The sequence below is a fragment of the Alligator mississippiensis genome, chromosome 6 (assembly GCF_030867095.1).
Source record: "Alligator mississippiensis isolate rAllMis1 chromosome 6, rAllMis1, whole genome shotgun sequence".
Taxonomy (NCBI): domain Eukaryota; kingdom Metazoa; phylum Chordata; order Crocodylia; family Alligatoridae; genus Alligator; species Alligator mississippiensis.
Window position 1 is genome coordinate 51,343,399 of NC_081829.1, and position 21,625 is coordinate 51,365,023.

Consider the following 21,625-nt stretch of genomic DNA (forward strand, 5'->3'; position numbering starts at 1 on the left):
TCTTGAGCTCTCTGGAGTCTAATTTGTAAAACCAGAAGATGCAGTTTTTCTGATTTGGTCTCAAGCTATTTTATGTGCATTAAAAAAAAAAAATCTTAGTAGTTTCAAAGTTCTATTATTAAAATGATGTTTAATTATTGGACCATTTTGTTTATTGATACACTGAGATCATCCAGAGAGAAGGATTTCTGCTGTATGAAAACAACTGTCCAGTATAAGGCCCTACCTTAGCAAAGCTATAAAAGAGCAAGACTTTTTTGTGCAAGAAAAGCCAGTTGCTTCCAATGGCCTAGACACACAGATTCTATCCACTGCTGAATGGGCCCTGCAGCTGTTATTGCTTCTTTACTTCTAAAAGCCATCTGTAAATAAAAATTTAAATAAACAATTAAAATATGAAGTGAAGAGAACTCTACTATAAACAGCATTAAAAACATTCCATTTCTTACAGACCAGTCTACTAAATGCTTTGTTAGACATGAACTAATCATGCAAACTTCAAATATGTTTGTATGATTACAAAGCTTTCTCAAATATATTCAGCAGGACAATGCAAGTCAATTAAATTCTTGAAAAAGCCACTGTGTTATCAAGTTGCTGCTATACTACAGGTGTTTCTAAGTCACTATTACTGATCTGGAAACTTTCAACCAACAAAGTGCACTGACTATAACAGCCTTAAGTTTAATGTATAGTAATTAATATACATTACTGCTGAAGATGTAATACTACATATTGAGAATGTCTATATGAGATGCTAATGTTCAGTGGTTACTGTGCATTTATTTAGTACTTGATTATGCAAGTATTAAATACATCCGCAATAACCAGAGCTACTATGCAGTAGCATTAGTGAACATCTTTTAAGTGATGCTACTGCACAGTAGCCTAATAATACTGCACAGTTGTATATTAGCACAGCAAGTATTGTGATGTGCTATTGAGCAGTATTATTCAGCTATTTGTGCAGTCAGCGTCCCATGTAGACTATTGCATAACATAATATCATCTCTCATGTAATACAGTATAAGCAAATCAAGCTGTTGGACCATGAAATTGAATGTTATCAATGCTATAGAAGAGGTAGCTTAAGATAATGTACTATTTTGGGAAGCTTTAAAGAAAACATTGACAGCACTTAACGTGCTAGAAAAAATGGACTAACTGCCTTATAATTTGAATGAGTGAAATGAAAATTTAAGTATTGTTGATGGAAGACCAAGATTGAGAAAATATAGGGGAAATGATGAGATCTAATATATATATAAAAAAAAAAAAAAAAAAAAAAGCAGATTTTACTAAAGGTGGGAATTTCACAGAAATTGGTGATGGGTTTTTCTAATGGGCAAGGACACAGGAGTAACCCTGCTTCTGTTCTGTCCTCAATCTCTTAAGTACGGACAAGTGCAGGGTGCTGCACTTGGGCAGTAGTAACCAGCAGCACACTTATAAGATGGGAAACTCCCTTCTTGAGAGCACGGAGGCAGAAAGGGATCTTGGAGTTATCATTGATCCCAAGATGAACATGGGCCGACAATGCGAGGTCACAGTCGGCAGGGCTAACTGGACCCTATCTTGCATCCACAGGTACATCTCAATTAGGGCCAAGGAGGTGATCCTCCCCCTCTACGTGATGCTGGTCAGGTCACAGCTGGAGTACTGTGTCCAGTTCTGGGCACCCCACTTCAAGAAGGATGTGGACAACATTGAGAGGGTCCAGAGGAGGGCCACCCGCATGATCCAGGGACAGCAGGGCAGACCCTACAATGAGAGGCTACGGGACCTGAACCTGTTCAGCCTTCACAAGAGAAGAGAGACCTTGTGGCTGTCTATAAACTCACTAGGGGGGACTAGAAGGGTTTGGGGGAGACCTTGTTTCCCCTAGCGCCCCGCAGCATAACAAGGAATAACGGCCACAAGTTGTTGAAGAGTAGGTTTAGATTAGACATCCATAAGAACTACTTCACAGTTAGGGTGGCTAGGGTTAGGGTTAGGAACCAACTTCCAAGGGAAGTGGTGCTGGCTCCTACCCTGGGGGTCTTTAAGAAGCGGCTTGATGCCTACCTGACTGGGGACATTTGAGCCCAGTTTTCCTCCTGCCCAGGCAGGGGGTTGGACTTGAAGATATACAAGCTCTGTTCTGACCCTACTTCTATGATTCTATGAAGTACTCTCCCTTTCTCCTCTCCTACCACACCTTGATATAAATAAATACTTAGAAAAGGGGAAGCTGCCTTTGGATCCCTGAGAGAGATCTAATCCAATTCTGAGCTTTGGTCTCATTACTCAGCACCTTGAAGGCTTATTACATGGTTCCAGCCCCTGGCAGGGCTCAAGACCTTCTCGTGATCTCGGGCACTATTGGGACCTTCTTCTCCTGGCAGTACCAAACCTAAACCACCAGTGAGAAAACAAAAACCCACCTTAACACAACATATGCCATCTTGGGGCACTCTTACAGCCCTGGGTCAGGCAGTCCTTCAGCCTGCAGTAGAAGTAGCCAGTCTAGTAAGGCAAATGAAGTCCATCCAGATAACCCATCACTAAAAATCCAATCCCAAACCGGATTCTTCAGCATACTTTTCTCTCCCTCTTTTCCCCTTCCTTTTGAGAGGGCTCCATTCCTCCATGGGGCTTTCTCTCACAGCTATGGGCCATTCTGCTTTCCATTCCTGCTACCTCCCTCCCTTCTGAGCAAGACCTTATTTCCCTCTTTCCATTATCAAGTGTGGACAATTACTCCCTAGTCCCAAATCCTAGTCTTCCTGAGTATGGACTAATGCACAGCTCCTTTCTTCCTCCCTGCCACATGCTCTCTAGGTAGCATCTTATCTTGCCTGCTTGTTAACTCATCCCACATCCCTTACAATGAATCTGATCTTGTTTTATGACAGGAGCCTCTTGTTTTAATTTTAGAATATGCCTTTTGCCATAGAGGATGCAATAGGATGGCTGGGAAAGTGATGCAATTGTGTAGAATTTTGAAAGGGGAAATTTGAATCCCCCCTTTTCTAGTTAGAAAGCTGTCATAGTTGCCCTCTGTATCAAGTATGTAAGGAAGATTCAGAATCTACTCTATCTTTTCAGTTTGGTTTGTCAGAATTATTCTTTCTTTATGACTGATATGAAGTCCTGGATGTTGTTCCAGGAAAATGCTTTAGGACTGTTACACTTACAAACAGAATTTCTTAACCTAGTGCTTTAAGAATTGACACAATACTTGGTTGATGAATAACAGAAAGGCTTGCTTTAATAACTACAAACAAACTATAGAACTAAATGACAGGAAAACAAGACTTTATCTTAATATTTCATAAATGAGCTATTACAGTCCTTGTATTATGTTAGCTGCACATAGATCTTTACCCAATGCAGGCAGGAAGCAGTTCTTGTACAGCTTTACAGAGCGTGGGGCTTTCACTTGTGCTCTGGGTGGTGCAGGCTGGCTTCTTGATCTTTCCTGGACTGCACACACCTTGCTGGCTGCTCTTTCTTGCTTTTTATACTGTTTTAATAGTATAGCTTCAAAGCTTGATAGTTGGTTAATCAAAGTCCAAACAAACAGGCCAGGACAGAATTAACATATCATAATTGTATCTTGTTTGTGAAGTTTGTAAGCTGATCTTGGAATTGAATGAGATGGGTATTGACTGAATGAGGTACCTTTAGGAAGTTAATCGCAGAAGACTCTTTTTCAGTAGTTATTTTAACAATGGAGCCTAATAAATAGCAGCATCAAATGGCTAATGGAAATAGTGAAGATCAGAGACCCTTCCATACAGTAAGTATGAGTTTCAGAAAAATACACTGGCTTAGCATAAAAACATTGAGAAATTGACTGCCTATTTTGAGAAATGTGTTACTTAACTCAAATGTGAGGCAGTGAAGATGAGACAATAGGTGCGAGGTAGGTTAGATGCAGTCACATAGACTGCTTTACCATTATACACATTTAGACATTTATAAAACTTTAGACAGGTATTGGATGTTTGCTTTAGGAAATAGGTCTTAATCAAAAAAGGAATGTGTTAACCAGGATATACTTACATTTATGCTTTCAGTATACCTTGTCTTTTCTAGTCTCTTACAGGCTTTGCTTTGAAGTGGATAGTTTAGTTCTTTTGTTTTCTTTAGTGACACTTAACTACATCTACATCTCAATATAGTTTGTAGGCTTCGATTTTTCTTTGTGGCAGGCTTGTTACCACAATCCAGTCTTGTCTGAGCCATTGTCTTACATATTTGAGCAAGGGGCACTGGTCATAGCCAACAAGGACAAGTTAAGAGTGTTACCTTTTCTCAGGCTCAATGTGAGTTGTATAGCTTATGCAATGAAATGTGATATTTTAAACCTAGAATGTATTCAAATGAAAGAACTAACAATATTTTGTGGTTTAAAGGGAGTGAAGGGAAACCCAACAGGGAAACCAGTAAATGTGTTGTCTGTTGTTAAAACAATATCTTAAAAAGAGCCGCAGTAAAAAAAATCTAGGATTCCTTAGTACATGAAAAACATTTTGCCTTGATTCTTTTCCATTGTCTATTTATTGAATTTAGTGGCTTTTAAAACATCATATGCTGCTTTTTCAAGATATCTTCTCACTTTCAGCATGTGTATTTCAAGTATAAATGTGTGCTGATGCAATTAATTGCATTTAATCATCTGTCCCCTGAATGTATGCAGTTTCATGGATGCCCACAAGCATATTAAGACCTAAAAAAGACTTTTTGAAATTTGTCTCATAGTTGACATTGGTTAGATTCAAATGCAAGTGCCCAAACACATCCATATAGTTTCTATTGCTTCCAGGTTCTAACAAGTGCCATGTAGCTCTGACATTCTTTTCAGGCAGGCTACTAACACCAATAATGATTTGAAATTCTTTCCTATTTCTCCAAACAAAAAATATCCAAGAAAATGCTTCAAATATGACTGTTGCAAGTGAAAATCCACTGATTAATACAATGAAAAACAAGCTATAATAAAATGGCTTTTGGGATTCTTTTGAAAGAGATCACTACTATAACTTGAAGGAAAAGTTATTAAAACACCAACTTTCTTTGTTACTGTTTAACCCAGGCAAAATATTTCATAGAGTAAAAGGAGCCCTCAGGTGTAAATGTCTGTGGTTTTCAAATCCTGTGAAAAACCAAACACTTAAGAGTAATCTCCCATTGAAAATCAGTGCTTTTTTCCTATAGTAAGAATGTAACATGTGGATCATCAAAGCCATTAAGTGGTGTATTTTTGATAAACTGGTGGAGAATTTCTCCATGGCATATCTGCATTTTGTGTGTCTGTGTGCATGCATGTGTGCACACATATATGCACAAATAAAAGTAGCAGCATAGAAGAACTGAGAAAATTAAGAGCAAAGGAACACTTTGAAAGTATTTTGATGAAATTTGTGAGCTGATCTAGTGTTCCATGCTCCTTATGTGTGTGGAACTCGCACTGATCTTTAACAGCAGATCACTTGTCTAGAGATAGCAGAAAAAGACTTTCCTTTTTCTAAATCTTGTGTAAAAATATTATTTTCATTCACAGAATATCTGTCAAACTGACTCATGGTTGTGCTTAATTCAGTTCCTTTGCTCCTGGAATGTACAGGCGCCCCTCTAGCCTGGGATCAGTCATTCAGGGAGATTAGATTGAGTTAAAAATAGCCACCCAAACTAAGGTAAATCAGAGTAGGGGCAGTAGTGGGGTGGTTGAGGGAATTGGGTGCTGGGGGAGAGATCAGGGGGTCCATGGAGAGATTGGAGGGTCAAGTTGGATCAGCAGGACAGCTCAGGGATATCAAGGAGGGAAGTCAGCATCCATGAGAGGGATTGGTGGGGGCTAGCAGGGTCTGTGGAGGACCACAGATCACAGTGGCAGGCAGAGTCCATGGGGGGGATTGAGGGGGCTACTGGGATAAACTGAGGGGATTGGGGAATTGGGGGAGTAGGAAGAGTCTGTGGTGGGGCAAGTGGGATCTTTGGGGGATTGTTGGGGTCTGGGAGTGTCTGGTGGAAGCAGGGGGATATAGAGCTCTCTCTCCCCCACCTCCTGGGACCAGAAGCTATCTTTAGCCCCCTGTAAGCCTGCCCTCCCAACCACCCTAGTAAATCTATGCCCCTCATGCCTCCCTCCCTTCCCCCAACTCTGATTTACTTCCTCAGCTCCCAACATCAGTGAACACTGATAAAACTAGCATAGAAAAGGCTTGTGGGATGCGGGGGTTGGTGGGTTGGGGGTGGGGACCGTCTGGTCCTTTGTGGGGTTGGGCTTTTCTAGGCTTGGGGCTGCATTGGGATCTGTACAGAAGTTTGGGAAAGTTACATCAATCTAAAAATGTCCAACCCAATCTACGACCTTGAAGGTAGGGTTATTTTATTCTGGGTCAGCCATTTTTAGACCAATCTAACCTTCCTAGAACTTTTGCACTTAGATCAACCTAACTAGGGACCTAAGTGTAAATTCTGCATCTGGGCAAACTAAGTTAGATTGAATGACCATTTTTAATGTGATCTAACCTTCCTGAATGTATGAAGCCCAATGCTCATAAAAACAGAATAGTCTGCACTTAAAAATCTCAGTAAGATTAAAAGATTTAAGATTATTTTTCCCCTCAGAACTGCATGGTAAATCCTAGTTAAATATTCTGTTCTTCATATGTGGTCAGAGAGAGCCATCAAATATATCTGCATGTGCAGGGACAATTTTGACTCAATTTGATGATAACATTTGTTATGCACAAGGAAAACCTGAGATTTAGTCCTCATTATTTTGTTCCAGTAAGTGTCCCTGCATATTTATCATAAAGTACTACTTAGTTTTGTATTAATCTTAAAATAGAGATCCCTAAGGATAGTTATTATATATTTTTTTCTGAGGCCAGCTCTTTCCTGAGAAGGAAAGAAAACATTTTATATAACTGCTTGTTTAGATTTTGAGAGAGATTTGAAAAAGAAATTGGAGACATTAAAAGAGAGATACTTTTAAAAATCACAAAGGACACTATATAATTCATTCACATCAAGTAAACATCGCAATAGTTTTTTGTTTTTTCTTTCTACTATTGCACTTTAGAATGAAAATGTTCAACATAATTGTTCTTACACCTAACAGAATTTCTTTGGGAATTATATTGCATCAGTGATAACCTCTAATTTATTGCAATGATAGCCAAAGACGAGATTTCTTTTCTATTATCATTTGTGATAATTGAACATTCTGATATGCACTGATGTTGTTCTTTGACTCTCTTCTTAAGGGTATTATGTATGCAAGGAACAACTTTAGTCATGTAGCTAATATAAAACTTATTTTTTCATATACACTATGTGGTGATAAATCTGAACAGGAAGCTGGTTGTCAGTTTCCTTATGAAACTGACATTGCAAATGAATTTTTCCAGCATTCTAGATAATTACATTAAATTGCACTTGGTTTTCTTTTGGTATGAAAATAATTTGAATGAATTACCTTCAGTAATTATGCAGGTAAATGTTCCTATTAAAATTTTTCTTGAATTGGCCAAGAAAATAATTGTAGCATCCACAGTTTTTATGAACTTTAATAAAATGTGATAACTTGGGCTGTGATCCTGAAAGGTGCTGAAACTTTGGCCCTGACCCAGTGAAGCACATTTGAAAATTTTACTTTATTTTGGGCACATGAATAATCCATTAAGTGCATTCAGAATGGGCTGGAAGACTCAGTACTTGCAGAAGCAAACTCATAAACTGAAAAGAGACTGACTTTTTGCATTTGCATTGCATTTGATGGACCAACTGCCAACTTAAGGAATGATGTAGAATGAATTAGTAAAGTCTAAGGACCTGATCCTTTAACTACTTACGCTTGTTTCTTTATACACACTAGCAGCCTCCCATAAAACCATTGTGTGCCTAAAGTTATTCATGTGTATGTTTGCAGGAGTTTACTCATATTTTGGAAAATGCACATATAAGACTTCTATGAACAAAGTACATCCATATATATGTAATTTTGCATTTTTATAACATTTGTATACAGGTAATATAGTCAATATTTGGTCTGTAGCTGTAAAGGAGATGCAAATCATTGGTTGTCTTTTTTTTTTTCCTCTCTTTAAGTCTAAGGCTCTTGCTCTATCATTACATATTCCTTCCAGTAATTAATTAGACTTGTTAATCAGGTATCTCAAATTGCATTACTAAAATGTTTTTAAAAAGCTTTTATCCCTCTGTCTAATATTTGGGAAAAGGCTAATAATGATATGAAGCTTGCTGGAGGCACATAAATAATTTAAAAATGTAAAAATTGAACGATTTTTTGCAGTGTGCATATCTGAAACACTACTAAAGGATCAAAGCTCTGACTACCATTTGCTCCTTAACATCTCTCTGGTTAAGATGAATATGTTCACATTTCAAGAATGTACTAATGAGAGTTTAAAAGCTTGGAAAATTGCTTTTCAATTATTGTTAAAAGCAAATTTTAAATGGTTGTTTTTTCTGACTATTTTCTCTTTTTAAAATGAATAGAAATAATGATATGTTAGGCAAGTTGTTTTCTTAAACTGTACAATGTAGTATTAAATTAATCTAGAGCTGAATTACACCTGTCAAGCATTATTGTCAATAATGTATAACATTATTTTTTATAAATGCATAACTAGGGCATATTAGTTCAAATACTTTAAAAATCCCTTGTTTCTTCATAATCTACAGGCCCTACTTCTAAGGTTCTCAGTAACAGGCAGTGGACCTTTTATTCTCTTATCCTTACTTCAAATATACTTCCATTTGTTATGATCAGTTCCAAAATGTCTCCAGTCACAACTGGAGCCTATAATTTCCTGTGATCCTATACAGAGTAAGTAATCCTAAACCCTCAGTTAGCAAGGGGTGAAGACTTCACTTCACGTCCGCTGATACATGGTAACTGACTACTACGTGTGTGTTACCCTAAGAAAGAGGAAAACTAAGCCAGTTTACCTAAAACGGTTAAACTTCAGGTTGTTTTCACTTACCCTGTTGTGGTTGCAAGTCAAGGGATAGTTATTTAATAGCAGCTGAAGTACAAATTCTAATGCTCTCAATTGTTAGGGTTTGACATCAATTGCAGATAAACACAAACGCCTGTGGCAGAACACTTTAACCTCCCTTAATATTTCATCATTGACCTTAGAGAAACTGTTCTTAAACAAGAGAATTAAAAAAACTTGAACACAATTGTGGAACAAAAAATTGTCTACAGACTGGATTATGAATATGGCCTGAACCAGTGATTCTCAATGAAGTTGCTGGGGCACCCTAGGGTACCTTGAGATCCTTCAAGGTTCTAGGCAATTTTAGCACTGTTAAGTATGCAAACATGATTTACAAGATAAACCCAGAGGATGTCTATAGATATGCTCTAATGTCATCTTATAAGAATGTATTAGGAGCAGACTGTCTGCTGGAGTGTTCTAATTAGAACTCTCCAGCATGCCTCACTGCCACTTGTACTAAACATCCTGCTTTTCAAAATCACTGTGGGAGCGCTTTAGGTAAAGTTCAATTGATAAGCTTTAGTTAAAGTGCTCCCACAGCCATTTTGAAATGTGGAGCACTTAACTGCTCACTGCCATGTGTATTTTCATGAGAGTTTCTAGGAACTAATTCTAATTTAAAATGCCACCTCCCCCCCCCCCCCCCCCCGTAGCATGTCTATAGCCACCCAGAGATTTCAAATAGAAATTCATAGAGTTAAAACATTCTAACCCATTGTACCAAAAGAGTTCTTTGCAACAGAAGAATTGCTCTATTATTCTTTATTTAAAAAACAAACAAACAAACAAAAAAAGTAAAAAACTAAGAGCTGTGTTATGCCTCAGCTCTGTATTCTTGGGCAACCCTGGCACAGGATGCAGTCTGTCTGACTCACAAAGGACTCCCCCCCCCCCCCCCCCCATAAACGAAACTGACTAAGATGCAGTGAGAGACGCACCTAAAACTCTCCAGATAAGGGTGATAAGAGTGAACAACTGCCCTCGGTCTCATTTGTATCTGAGATGGAACCAGATGACCATTCATTTACATGAGAGATGGAAAACAGAAAGCCTGAAGCAGAGACTGCAGTGAATCCTGGGACCGGAGAAGCAGGAGAGCACTGCATGATGGGGAATCTGTGCTTCCAATGTTAATTAACCCATGTTCACACACACCCAGCTCAGCATTTATCAGACCAGTTCTAATCTGGATTTGCTAAGGACTTTTCTCCCCCCAGACACGCACACACAGCTCTAAGTTTAATAGGCATCTCGGGCCGTACTTTCCCCGGTCCCGCTATGGGAGGCCTATTTAAACTTGATTGACTAAAACTCGGTTGCCGGGTTAGGGAATGCTGAGGCAAGAGACCAAGTCCGAGGGGGTATGGGCAACATTTGAACAATGGTTAAGGGTTCATCACAGCATCCAGCCTGCTGGAGCCCTAATTACAGGTGTTGTCGTATCTTTCCCGAGACAACTGGTGGGAGTCCTCTCCACAAAAGGTTATGAGCACCCCAATAATTGCTTTAAGTCTGTTAAAAGACTATAGTAAGATCTGGAAAAGTCATGCTAAGCTGAGGCTTGTGCACAACAAGTAAAAATCCCAAATCCTGATGCTGCAAGCTATCTATTGTTCCTGAAGAAACCATGAGAGATCCCATCAGTATATCTGTCATCCATAGGAATCTCAAGCTGGCTCCCAAGCATTTGGGTTACTCCCTAATCTTAAGTGTTTCCTGATTATCAATCAGTTTCCTGAGATGGTCCAAACCAGATACCCTCAGTAGTGTAAATCATTGTCTTTTCTATTGACAAGGGGTTATAAAAATCTGTAAGTGTGTGTGCTTAGAGAAGAGAAAGAAAGAAAGAAAGAAAAAGAAGCAGGAGGAAAGAGGGAGAAAAGGAAAGAAGAAGAAAACTCCTGTGCTGACACCATCCCCTGTTGTTCTTGGGACGCTGGAAGAACGGATCATCTCTCTCTTCAAGGACTGTGCTATGGACTGTGCCTGTCAGCTTTGCAGCCTGAGTACCGTGGACTAGGTGAGATTCCCAGCATTCTCTCTCTTCTGTCAAGGCATAAACTTCTGAACCTGAACTGTATTAGTTAAGCCTGAGCTGTTTCCCCAAATACTTAGTGAAACCAGGGTAGTATTGTTGTTGTTTGTGTTTGTTTTTCTTTTGCATGTCTATTACTACTAGTACTATTATATATTTCATATGCTTAGCAATAAATAACTTTTATAGGCAAACTGGTAGTAATTGGGTATATTTTTCCTTCTCTGCTTCTCTTTCCTCCCGTGCTTTGCAGCAACGCTTTTTTTACCTATGCTAAAGATCCCTGGGAAGCCTAAATTATTGTGGGGTCTGCTCATCAAGAGGCCAAAGATTGGGATGTGCTGAGTTTGAAACACATAAGGGGATCAGCTTGTACAGGCTGATTGACCCAGTTTGACTCGGACGTGCCCTTATGAACTGAATGCTGGCCCATGAGGGTGTCAGCTGGACACCCAGCCGGATTCAGAGGGATTCTGTTTACCTGTGTGCTTGTGTCTGACTGCATTTTATTGTTGCTCTTATGAACTGATTCTTGGCATATGAGGGTGTCAGCCTGTCCATGCTGATCAACCCGGCCAGATCAGGCATGTCACGTTAATTTGTGTGTGTTTGTGTGTATGACTGATTTGGTGACTGGAGGAACCCAGTCCCATTGAGACTGAGTCCTGCAAGATAGCTCCATTGGGGGTGAGGGCTTGCAGAAGGGAGAGATACAGCTCCGTATAGTAACACAAGCAGCACATTGACAGAATCACCAAGACCCTAGAAACTATCCTTTAATAAATGAGCACACCCTAAGGTAATGGGCAAATTTGGTAACAGCTAGCATTTTCCAAGGGGTGCCTTGAGTCTAACAAGGGGTTTTCTGAATCTAAAAAGGTTGAGAACCCCTGGTCTAAACACAAGTTATGGATTTTTATCCTATTATCTGGACCAGCTTTTCTAACCCTTATATCCCTCAGTGGGTTAACTGTTTTGTTTATCCTATTTGATCCCTTTAACATACCTTTAGCTTTCTCAGTAGTGCCATCTCCTTTCCTCCCATAATTTGTATATAAATGGCTCTTTTCCTTTCTATTTAATATCCTGGCAAGTCCATTTTTAGTAGTTGACAAAATAGGCTGTAGCTTACAAAAGCTCATGCCTCTCTGAACAAGTTGGTCCATAAGATGCCACGCTGCCCTGCCTTCTGTTTAAATGTAAGAGGAAAATGATAATATTTGGGAGAATTTGAGGTGTCATAAGGTTTTCAACCTCAGTTGTAACTATTGTGACCCCACACAGAGAACTGTTCCGCGTGTTTGGGAACTGCTGATTTACACTTCCCACAACAATCAATCTTTTAAAAAGTTTTCTGGAATATACAATGCAGCACTGTGCCCTCAAGTTGAGATCTCCAAAGACTTCATTATAAGTTGTATGTTTAATACAGGGCCAAGAAATTAACAAAACTTTAGTACACTAGATCCTGACAATCTATTGATCTCTTGGAGGCTGTTAACCTATTGGATGTTTAGAAAGTTTTTCTGTGACAATAAAAACAAAACAAACAAACATACAAAAACCAAACTAACAAATGTTGGCTCTTCCCTGAACAAGAGAGCAAAAAGACAACAGTAATTATGTTTGAGTTATAATTTCACAAAATGCACAGCTCTATTTTTCTACAATGTGCTAGAAAAAAATTGCTCATAATTTGTAAATTAATGGCAGTGTAACAGAAAGCCCCCTTTTCCTCTTACCTGCATTTGCTCTCCCCTCCTTGAAACTGTTTTTCCTCTTCTACCTTTTCTTCCTTCCTCTTTCTTTCACTTAAAGATAAGAAATTGTGTTTTTTAAATTTTGTATGTGTGCATTTTGTAACTTCCCTTGTATTTTGGTATTTTTTATCTATTTGTGTGTGATGGCATTACTCTTGTAGCTTATATTTTATACTCCTCACCTTTTTAACTGTTTAGTTTCAGAAGTAAGTTATTTGTTGTAACAATGTTAACAAGGGCAGGAATCAAACTGTCCTTCCCTGTATCAGGCTGGCCCCTGAAAGAGTGAGTGAATCAGTGATTGAATGTGTAACACAGTAGCAGGCAGCAATTAACACCTAGGGAAACCGCAGATCATCCTTAGAAGAAATCAATAGGAGACAATGTAGCAAACGGGAATTCTCTAAACTTCACTCTTCAAGGGCTAGAAGCCCTGGTCTGAGTTAATCTATGCCAGGAAAAAACTTTTAGGCTGAATATCTCCAGATCGACCGCTCCCAGAGCCCTATTCAAAATTTATCAATGGACTCCCAAACCTGCACGTACATGCGGCCGACCCCTGGGGCTGACAGATGCCATCCAGTAGCCACCGACAGGGAAGTCCCACGAGGGTCAGTGACCCCTGGATTGGGCAAACCTGAAAACTGAGGAGTCGACAAAGATAAAAAGCAATGAAAAGTGACCCTCAGTGGCGCCCTCTTGATCTCCAACTTGTCCAGCACCTGACCTGTCCAGCCAGAAGGACCAGCCGGTGACTCCCTTCTGGAAGATAACACCATGCTGAAAGAAGCCTCGACTGGCCACCAACAGCAGACTCCAGCGCCTGTGGGATAGGTATACCTGACTCTTGTAGCTCACTACTGTGTGTGTGGGGGGGGGGGGGGGGGGAACCAGCCTTAACCTTTATGATTTAGCTTCATTAAAGTGTTTCAATCTGCCTAATAAACCAGAATTTTAAGGAGCCTGAGTTGGACATTTGTAGCCAACAGCAGAATATGATGGAATTGGGGAGATCTTCAGCAGAATTATTCAGCTTCTATGATGGCATGGAAGGATGTGAATACAATGTAAACAAAAACACTTCTTCTATTTATATGTATTTCATATACTTATCAATAAATAACTTTTATAGTCAAACTGGTAGTAACTAGGTATATTTTTCCTTCTCTGCTTCTCCTTCCTTGTGTGCTCTGCAGCAACACTTCTTTTACCTAATCTAAAGATCCCTGTAAAGCCCCAAAAGACTGTGGGGTCTGCTCATCAATAGGCCAAGAATGTGACGTGCTGAGTTTGAAACACATAAGGGGATCAGCTTGTACAGGCTGATTGACCCAGTTTGACTCAGACGTGCCCTTATGAACTGAATGCTGGCCCATGAGGGTGTCAGCTGGACACCCAGCCAGATTCAGAGGGATTCTGTTTACCTGTGTGCTTGTGTCTGACTTTAGTTTATTTTTGCTCTGATTAACTGATTCTTGGCATATGAGGGTGTCAGCCTGTCCATGCTGATCAACCTGGCCGGGTCAGGCGTGTCACATTAATCTGTGTGTGTATGACTGATTTGGTGACTGGAGGAACCCAGCCCCATTGAAACTGAGTCCTGCAAGGTAGCTTCATTGGGGGTGAAGACTTGCAGAAGGGAGACATACAGCTCCGTATAAGAACAAGTAACACAAGCAGTGTATTGATAGAATTACAAAGACCCTAGAAATATATCCCTAATAAATGAGCACACCCCAAAGCAATGGGCAAATCTGGTAACAGGAGGAAACCAGAACAGTCCATTTTTCCACCATCCATCACCTCTACATGATCATGTGCTGCACTGTCCATCATGCTCCCTTGTGTCCCACCCAGACACCAAGTGGTGGGACCTGCTCAGTGAGAGCATGGCTAGGGCACCTGAGTGACTGAGTCTGTACTCCACCTTCATCCCATGAGCCACTGGGGACCTCAGCTGGCAGGTCCTCCATGGAACAGTCACCACAGGTGTGTATGTGGTGAGCTTCATGGACACCCCAGTCTCCTGCCCCTTCTGTGCACAGATGGAGACCCTGGTTCATATGACCCATCCATGGCCCCACCAAGTCCTGGGACCTCCTGGTCAACCTCCTCCTGAACCTGGTCAAGTGGGCCCTGTACTTGACCAGGAAGGAAGCTCTGGCCGGGAATGTGCCCAGAGACTGTGGGGCCACTTTCCTCTCCCTTGCCTGTGCACGTTTCCAGGCAGAGCACCAGTGGGCGGTGTCCACCAGCTCCTCGGATGCCTTTGAGGACTGGTGGGTTCAGCCCAGTGGGCTCTGCTTGGTGTCCCCCTCAGGCACACTTATTTTCACATTTTGACCCTTTGACTGACATGACACTCCTATCCTGGTTTTTTTTTTTTTCCATTAGTTGTCCCAAGTATTTCGTTGTAGCATTCACCCATTAGCCCCCATAAAATAGGGTGTATTTGTTAGCTGGATGGGCCTTAGGGCCCACGATATTTGAATGTTTCAAATAGACAGGAGCTTCTGAGGGAGGAACATCTGGGAGGAAGTTGGCCAGCCTCTACCTGTTCCAGGCTGTTGCTGTTGCTTTTGCTGCTGCTGAAAGCTTGGTCTCAGGAGCTTCTGGAGAGAGGATGCCCAGTCCCCTGCCTGTCTTTGGCTACTGCCAGCTGCTGGGTTGTTCTCAGAGCTTTTAGGGGTAAGTTGGCTGTACCCCTTCCTGCCTTAGGTTGCTGTGGCTGCTGTTGCTGCCCCCCCCCATTGGGGGGGTGTCCTCTGCTGCATGCTGCTGCCCCCCTCAGGGAGGGGAGCACTGCACTGCAGTGCACCCCAGCACCACACCCCAACTTCTGTACACATGTTCTGGCCTACTGCCCAGCCCACTGCCAAGCCGCTGTCACAGCCTGGGGAGGAAGCCTGCACTGCCTGTGGGCCTCTCCCCCAACATCACTGCCAGAGCCTAAAGGTGCCTTACCTGCTACAGTTGCCTTGGCAGGCCAACCCCCACCTTCACTTTCCACTTTCACCAGAAGCACACTCTGAGTGGCTGAACTGGACAACTGCTACCACTGTTGCTGCTACTGCTACCATCTGTTCTGCTACTTCACCCTCTCAGAAGAAAGGAAGATTCCCTGCTGCATCAACTTGCAACACTCAACACCACACCTGCATTGGATTACTCCCCAATTGACTGATTGCTCCTGCACTCCCCCACCACTGCCTCCCTGCATCTGATCCTGCTTTGTTTTTCCTGCCTACTGTTCCACTGCTGAGCACCTGGCTGGAGGCCTGAGGGGCTTCTGGACAGATCTTCAACAAACAAAGCCCTCCACCACTCCAGCCACCTTTACATCTGCCTCAGCAGCCTTCCCTGTGTGTTCTTGCCCTTGTATGGTAAGTTCTGTGGTCCACTCCCCTGCCCTCTTGTTTGTTGTGTGTCTGAGTAAGCCAGCTCAAGTCTCCCCAGCCCTTGTGTGTGTATGTACCCCTCCTCCACATTCCCCAAGCACAGCCCATCTGTTTTTATTTTTCCTGTGGGGTTGTAGCTCAGTGAGCTTCAGCCCTCACCTCTCCAACTCCAGCCTGCCCCTATTAGATTCACGATCCCCACTGTACATTTTGGTTTTCTTTATTGCTTTTCCCCTCCCTCATGTTAAGCATGGCAGGGCAGGAATCTTCTGGGGCGGGGGTGGGCGAGGGACAATCTGGCTCAACACATGGTCCCTGTGATCAGGCCAGGCCATGGGTGGCAGCCTGAGTGGCCCCAATGCTGCCTGGAGTGGCATGGCCCTGCACAGTGCCACACTGAGCCAGGACGGTCCTGTGACAGATGGCACAAGTGACCCTGGCTTTGAGCTGATTGGGGCTGTGCCGTAACACTGGGGGCTCTAGCCACAGTGGGCCCTGAGCACCCCATGGCCACTGCTGTTGTAGGGGTTAGTTGTGGTCTCTGTTTGGGTTGGGGAGGGAGGCTGAGACCCTGCTGGCGAAGGCTGTGGAACCTGTGGGGGACCCATGCCCCCATGACCAACCCTCCCACTACCTAGTCCCTACTTACCAGCACCTGGGTCACAGCCTTGCCCCACTTCTGCTTGCCCTGCATGCAAGGCAGCATGCTAGGGCAGGAAGGGCACCATATTGTCATGATACGGTCACCCCAGAGATGGCCGTGATGTCCCTAGGGCATTTTGACCATGCAAGCTCTGCCCTATGGGCACCTACTAATCTCACCTGCAACATCTTGCTGTCATAAATGATGGACTGCATAAGTCAAAATGTGCATTTTTTTGAGCAATTCCTCTTTTCTACTAATATAGGGAATGTGTCCGCAAAACTTTACTCTTTAGGTACATAATGAAGTGTATGTAAGAGCAAGGTCTTAGACTAGGGGTGTGTAATATACAACCTATGGACTGAATCTGGCCCACCAGGCAATTTCGTCTGGCCCATGGGCACCGACCAACTATTTGTACCCCACCCAGCCTGTGTGCCTCGCTCCCACCCTCATGCACAGAAGTGCCTGGCCCACCATCTGGGTGGTGCTGCTGCTGCCATTGCTGCAGCTGCCAAGTGACCTGCTTGGCTTTCCAAGGTTCCAGCAGATCCTCCTCATCTCCCTGCTTCAGTGCTTTCTCTGGGCAGCAGGAACAGTGGGAGGGGGAGCTGAAGCTGGGCAGGAGCATGAAGCATGGGGCTGGGACTGGTAGGAGCATGGAGTCCCTGTCCAGAGGGGCAGCAGGTGCATGAAGCTCAGATGGTCAGGGTTTGGGTGTGAGGGAGGGAGGGTGTGGGGCAGGGTTCCCCTCCACTTCCAGTGGAGTCCTGGAATCTGCATGGCAGGGGGTTCCCTTCAGCGGTGCATGAGTGCTGTTCTGCGGGGAGCCCCATGCAATAGAGGTGGGCAAGCCTGGATACACTCCTTGCCAGTATGTGCAGCACTGGCTGGAGCTACACACTGCTAGGCAGCAGCACCTGTGCAGGCCACAAGCACCCTGAGCACCCACTGCCAGCTGCTGCTGCTACCACGAGTGATGGAGGCTGTGCACTATGGGGGGAGTATTTGGAGGGTCCCCATACCTTCACCCTGTCTCACACCCACACCCTGCCCCCACAACTCATCCATATATAAACCCCTCAACATACCCTATGATCATGCAAACACAGCCATGCCCCCTAACAGGCCACACATGCATACATGCACCCATGATCCACCATACACACACCCTCAACCACACCCCATACACAATATACAGGAATAAGACTTTATTTTTGAGCTATTATGCAGTCACCTCTAAATACAATACACAAGAACAAATAATGACAATTTTATTTTTAATAAAATTAACATATGTTGTAGTGGGTGTTTGATTTTTGTTATATGATATAATTTTTTCTGGTTCCAAGATAACAACCCCCTCTCTCCCCCCCCCCAAAGGAGTACTTCTGGGGGCAAGAGAAGGGACGTATTGTGGCAAAGGTCAGGGGTTAGGGGCAGGACTTCTTATCCCAAGATGGCAAGCAGAGGGTGGGACACCTGTCAATGGGGTGGGGCTAGCTTTGCAGCCCTTGACAGCTCAGCAAAACTCATTAAACAGCCCTTCAGCCTAAAAAAAATGCCCATCCCTTAGACTATCATTTCTCAGGGACAAGATGTGTGGGTGACTGGGAACTATTTTGTCAATAAAAAAAAAGAGAGAGAGAAGAATTTGGCTTCCACTTTTAAACAAAAAAGGAATGAAGAAACAGAAAAGGATGAGGCAACAGAAAAGAGGACCTGAACATAGCAGTTGTCACTTTAGTTTCTATGGGCCTTGATTTCTATGACATCTGTAATTGTTTTGGACTGAAATGTAATTTAATTTTGCAGGCACTTAAGTAATTCAGTTTCTAGTGTTGACTGATTATATTTTGCTTCTTTATAAAAAAAACCAAAAACTAATTTATTTTATCACTGGAAAATATAGGAGCGTGACACAGTTGCTGCTTCTCAAAATAATTTTAGTTAATAATCAAGCTAACATCAATATCTTGGTATGAACAACATCTGAAGCAGATTAATGGAAGTGTTTTCATACCTTGCCCTGAAATTGTAATGAGTTTATATAAGCTGTTACAAAACATCAGTGAATGAGTTCTGCAGATTCTAATTCCCAATTAACTTTGAATCGTCTTACTTTTCTAAGTAAATATTAGATCTTTTGGGCCACATTGTGCCTCCACATATACATTGCTCCCTTAAATCCAATGGAGCCGTTCAGTGTACTGAAGAGCAGAATTTAGCCCATGACACCTGATTCTTATTTCATGTATGCAGACATGCATTACTCTGTACAGCATCCCATCATGTTTGCAAACATCCTGCCTGCTGTTGAAATAGGAGAACGAGGCAGATTATTAAATAATAAGGGCAGCTCCTGGACAGTTTTGAGATTTGTTATGAGCTGGATTGAACATTTCAACTTTTGGCTGATTATCTGCTCTGTGACAAACCACTGAATCTCCCAGAGTCCATCCATTAGTGACTCAAACTTGTTTGTGCCTTGATTCTGCAAGGCTCAAACGGAATACACAGGGAAATGTGTGTTGTGTCCAGCTTGTGCACAATATTATTAAAACAAGCCTACCCTAGTCCTTGTATACCTTTCCTCATGGCACTGAAGCCTCCAAAACAACAATGTGTTAAGGCCTGGGTGGTCATGTAGGTTTTGGAAAATCAGCCCCTTTCTGTTGTAAGGAAATGAGGTGTTCAGCTGTCAACATTAGTACTACCAGGAAGTGCAGGGACATAGGAAGTGTAATGTTATTTCAGTGCTGATATTGTTAGGGTGACAATATTTGGATCTTGAGGAGCACTGGATTTGCAGCTGAATAAAGGCATGACCTGTGGCCTAGCAGAGCTGCTGACCACAAGGCAGAATGATAGCTAAGCCATCCATTTGCTTATGCTAAGTGATCATCTTAACTGTGTCAACCATTTTCTGAGGAAAAAGCAGCAAGTGAATCTCTCTGTGTGCTGTGAATGAGGTTATTTTTTTTAGGAATGTGAAAGATGGTACAACATGAGACAGAAAAACAGACTGGAATGTGAAAAACAACACGTAATTGGTAATAGAATCTGTGATGAACATATGCAAAAAGGTGAATGGTGATTGGTGAAGAAGCCTCCAGAATCTTCCAGGTTTTGGTCAAAGTCTACCCATTGACCGAAGAGCAGGAGTCAAGATCTTAGACATGTGCTCGTAGCAAAAAGACATGTGTGACAGCTGAAAATTAGGTCTGTGTGATAAAGGTGCTTGCTGAAGGCTCTATGAAGATTAAACCAAGTGTTTTTCTGTCATTTGTTTAGATATTAAGCTATATGTTGTTGCTAAGAGCCTAATTAAATTTTAAGACATAGTAAGGCCTTGTATAAAGTAAGGCCTAGTAAATTTAGCAAAGCCTTGAAGTAGTAAGGCCCTGTGACATAGTTAAAATTAACCTTATCATAAGAATTTAAGGCTTGTACTGCTATTGGTCAGTCTAACGACAGTTGAAGTAAAAAGAATTTGAATGGCTGTAAGTTATCAGCACAGCTCAGAAATTATAAATTGGCTGGCACATCTGGAAATCATTCAGAAGGAAGATACAGCTCTGTGAAAGGAACTACTAATTAGTTGTTGACCTGGATCAGTGGGCCCGTAGATCTCAAGGAGCCCAAGGACTGAATACCAGGGTTCTTCCCAGTACCTCTCAGACAGCGCTGACTTGGGATGCCTGACTTCCCTGAGCTTTGTGGAAACAGAAACTTGTCATACATCAGGCATCAGAGGGGACTACCAGTAAGTTGCCGACATGAATTATTGTCTGTCATTGTTTGTCTTGCTACTATGCATAGTTGTGTTTTTGTTAAGTCAATAGAGCCTTCTTGCCTTTCTACCCCTCAACCACACTCTCAATCAATCCCGACCCCTCTGCAGGCGGCTGGGACAGACATGTAAAAGAGTGAAATGCATAGGCAATTCCATGTTAATGAATAAGTGTAAGCAGAGGCAGAGCTTGAGATGGGAGGAGAAATGGGTGGAACAAAAGGAGGGATGAAGGTGGAGTGAATGTTAATGAGTATAAACCAAAGTGTATAAATGTGGGAAAAAAACTATTGTTTGAGGCAGATCCCCTGGTTCATGGGCTATGTGTCTGTGAGGGACCCTTGCCTGATGCTGTCTCCATTCTGAATAAAGCTGTTGCAAGCAAAGTGTGCTGGTGTTTGCTCCCTACTTCCTTTGGCTAATGAATAACAGGATCCGTGGGCAATTGAATTGTCATCTCCCTAGTTGTTGGGCACTGGATGAGAGCTGGAGTACTTGCCATAGTGAAATAGATGAAAAAAAGAGAGGCCAAGGTAAACATGTCCAAGCAGTGTCATTTTCTGACTGTTTCAATTTTATGTTCTACAATATTTTGGAGAGGATGGAGAATTAAACTGGTGGAGATTAGTTTATCTAGTTCCTTTTGTTGAATTTGAGCAAAAGTCTTGTTTTATGCAGAATTGTTGAGAATCAAAAGATCAAGAAATTCTTATAGTCTAAGAAGCAAAAATATAATCAGAATGTGAGTGTTGTGACACAAACTGTCAGGCAGAGTCAAAGGTCAGGACAGGGGTACATGAACTGCCCCCATGCTATGAAGCTCTGATATTAGTAAACTGATAATGATGCCGAGGCATGCCTCAAACATCACGTTGTTTCGGAAAGCTAATGCCAAACTTGATTTCACTTATTTCTGTTCCTATTATGTTCCTTTGTTTGTAATGAGCTAGTTTGCCATTTATGTCATTTAACT